Here is a 3,849-nt window from a genome sequence, read left to right on the forward strand (position 1 = left end):
TTAAGAAAGAACATTTATTTATTTACAAAGAAAATTTGAGTCCTCAAAGGTTGGATTTCATAATTTTTTTAAGAAAGGCATTAAGATCATTTTCCAAAAATGTTTTTTTAGTCCTCTTTTTAAATTATTCTAACTTAAGCCTGGGGGGGGGGGGCATCTTATTCCAGCCGCTCTATGTTGGTGGTCCCGTAGCTACCGCTTCGTAGCACGGAGGCGGTTGAGTGCGAGCGGCGTCACGCGATCCACACGCATCCGGGTGCCCGTAGTTCTGGATGTGGACCCACTAGAACACACCGTGCATTCAAAAAGCAAAGGTACCGAAGTGATTGATTATTTGAGTTTAAAACGTCTGCGTCAGAGGCTCAGCTGGTTTTAGTGTCCTCTCTGTTGCGGAAGACAAAGGAGGACCCAAAAGCAGAGTAGCAGGCAGGAGGTGGAGGTCTCAAAAAGTTTTATTTGAACAAAAACAGTGCAACAGAGTCCAAGGGCTGGAAAACTCACAGGGGAAAAAAATCCAATGGGGAAAAGGGCCGGGACACGGGACACACCAGCAGGACCGCTAACAGACACACCAAAAAAGACAAAATTATCTGACATGGGACAAAGGGAACACAGGTTAAATACAAGAGACTAACCCTTTCCCGAGGTAACAGGGAGCAGGTGAGACATCAGGTGAATCACATCAGGGCAGGGCGGGACAATCAGACAGGAAGTAAAGCTAGACAAGACTAGACAGGAAACCAGACTATCAAAACAAAACAGGAAGCAGAACAAACAGACACTTACCGGGGAGACAGGGGAGGAACTGAGACACTAACACAAGGACATAAGACAGGACCAAAAAGGGGGAACAACCCAAACAAAACCCCAAACCACAACAGTCTCTCTCTCTCAGGTTCTGTCCAATCCTGTTAGGAGGACATATTTCCTCTATATGTGGCACTATATGCATGCTCTTGGGGGACGTTGTTGGGACTATGTGTAAAATGTCCTGGAATAACTCTGTTAGACTTTGACACCATGCAGTCCCTCCAGGATTTCGCTGCGTTTTTTGAGGTTGTTGCGGCCTGAAATGTCCGATGTTGGGATGTTTTTTGTACGTTTGTTGCAACGAAGGTGCAAAAGATATTCTTAAAAATAAACTTGAAACCTGGTTTGGGGAGATTAGAATTACTCTAGGTTAAGTTTATAGTGACCTCGAGTGAAAAACCGAAGCAGCGTACATTGATGTTTTTCGGTTTTCAGTGTTTCGTTGTACGATTTGTTGGTGAATGTGAGATAGTCGAGTCACGCGCATCTCGTCTTCATATCAGAAACAAGGAAATGAATTTGGCGACGTACGTGTGACGTCAACCCGTTCTCACTCCTGCGTGGTCATTGGCTCTCAGTCACATGATACAGAGTCTGGGATTGGGGAGGCCACTTTGATTGGTTGAAGTCGCGAGAAACTCCGGTTATTGGTCAAATTTGCAGAAAGGGTGTGAACATGTGAGTCAACAGAGACTCTGATTGGACTGATAGTCTAGCTAGCTGTCTGGATTTACCCTGCAGAGATCTGAGGACCAGGTAACCATAGTCCTCAGATAGGACAGATAGTCTAGCTAGCTGTCTGGATTTACCCTGCAGAGACCTGAGGACCAGGTAACCATAGTCCTCAGATAGGACAGATAGTCTAGCTAGCTGTCTGGATTTACCCTGCAGAGATCTGAGGACCAGGCAACCATAGTCCTCTTATAGGACAGATAGTCTAGCTAGCTGTCTGGATTTACCCTGCAGATCATCTGCCGCTGTCGTCGGCCACATCTGGCTGGCAGGTGGTGGGGGCGGAGTCAGGGGCGGAGTCAGGGGCAGGGATTGAGGTCGGGCAAGTTGCGGGGGCGGAGCTAGGGGTTGAGTGAGGGTCCTGTGTAGATTCTGGCTCTGTTTTGGGAACCGGATCCGACCCAATCTCCATCCTGTCCTGAGACACCTGCTGCATCTGTGTCTCCACTGTCAGCCCCACCCCCCTTTCCTCAACATGTCCTCCAGTAAACCCAGCGCACCCCGAGCAGCTGGTGCGGTGCTGCGACCACCGCTCCCTCCGCACCCTGCCCTTCCCCCTGGGCGGAGCCTGCTTGCTTCGGCGGCTCTGATTGGCTCGGTCTTTCTGGATCCGCTGCGCCCTGTGCAGCGCCAGAGCCGCCAGGTCCGAGTGAGACGAAGTGCTGTCGATCAACCGCCGGCCCAGAGCGAGCGGCCGGACAGGGAGTGCCAGCCTCAGCCTCAGCCAGAAGCGGGACCGCCGTGGCTCAGACCGACTCCCTCGCCACGTCACGGTGGCGGCGGCGGCCTGCCGAAGCTGAGCCACCTCTACGCAGGGAAGCTTGCTGATGGAGCGGTAGACCACGCCCACGATGGAGGCCCGGTGGCCGTGCTGCAGGTACAGACCCAGGCGACACTCCAGGAGGCTGAAGCTCTTCTCCGTCAGGAAGCCCGGGCTCAGCACGAAGAGGAGACGCCGGCTCCGCTGCATCGAGTGCAAGATGGCGTCCGACAGGTCTGACGGAAAACAGACAGGAAGTGAGGCCGATAAAGATTAAGATTAATGTTAATGTCTCCTTTATGAGTCCCACAGGGGGAAATTACAATGTCCTCTATGTTATTATCACACACACTACACACAGGCTGAACTACACACACTGAATTTGAGTCTCGAGGCCGGTTGACTGTCCTCTTTTTTGGAAATGAAGATATGGTCGCCCTATTTTATGATTGTTTTTATGTGTGGAATGCCTGCTGGTGCCGCTGCTAAAGTCTGAGGAAGGAAGTTGTTTTGGTCGAACATGAAGTTCAGAAGTAGTTTTAGTCGTCAACAGAGACTCTGATTGGACAGGTAGTCTAGCTAGCTGTCTGGATTTACCCTGCAGAGACCTGAGGACCAGGTAACCATAGTCCTCAGATTGGACAGATAGTCTAGCTAGCTGTCTGGATTTACCCTGCAGAGATCTGAGGACCAGGTAACCATAGTCCTCAGATTGGACAGATAGTCTAGCTAGCTGTCTGGATTTACCCTGCAGAGATCTGAGGACCAGGTAACCATAGTCCTCAGATTGGACAGATAGTCTAGCTAGCTGTCTGGATTTACCCTGCAGAGACCTGAGGACCAGGTAACCATAGTCTTCAGATTGGACAGATAGTCTAGCTAGCTGTCGGGGTTTACCCTGCAGAGATCGGAAGACCAGTTAACTATAGATCTATGCAATTACCATGAAAACAAGGAGACAACAAAGGCGACAAATAGTTGATTAATAGGCGATGAAAAGGTGACGAAAAAGCGACGAAAGGAAGACTTAACTGACAAAAAGACAAACTGTACTTCGCTGCATATTTAAAATTAAAAATGTAATGAAACATGGAGATGACGATAATCTGAGATTACACATTAAACCTCGTTAAAGGAAATAAAACATGACACGCTGAATGTGCTTCATCTTCTCAACGTCAGGCTCGGGTGACATTAAGGAAAATTAAAAACAATGACTTGATGATGACGTGATGAACAATTCATTTATTAAACAGAAAAGGGTGAAATATTCAGACAAAGTGCAGGATGCATTCTCCCATTACAACTCGGCTACACATGAACGTAGTAGATCTATAAAGAATAAAACGGATTGGATTTAATGGAGATTAGACAGAACATAACACAATAAAAACAGAAAGTGCAGAATAATGACATTTTAAAATGAAAAAAATTAAAAGAAATTAAAAATGATCATGTACGTTTAACTGTGAAAACATTTCTCTCAGAGTAATATCTTATAATGAATATGATCCTTGGTGCTTTTGTGTTTCATTATAGACCAGACC

This window comes from Etheostoma cragini, chromosome 3 (assembly GCF_013103735.1).
Source record: "Etheostoma cragini isolate CJK2018 chromosome 3, CSU_Ecrag_1.0, whole genome shotgun sequence".
In the NCBI taxonomy this organism is placed as follows: Eukaryota; Metazoa; Chordata; class Actinopteri; order Perciformes; family Percidae; genus Etheostoma; species Etheostoma cragini.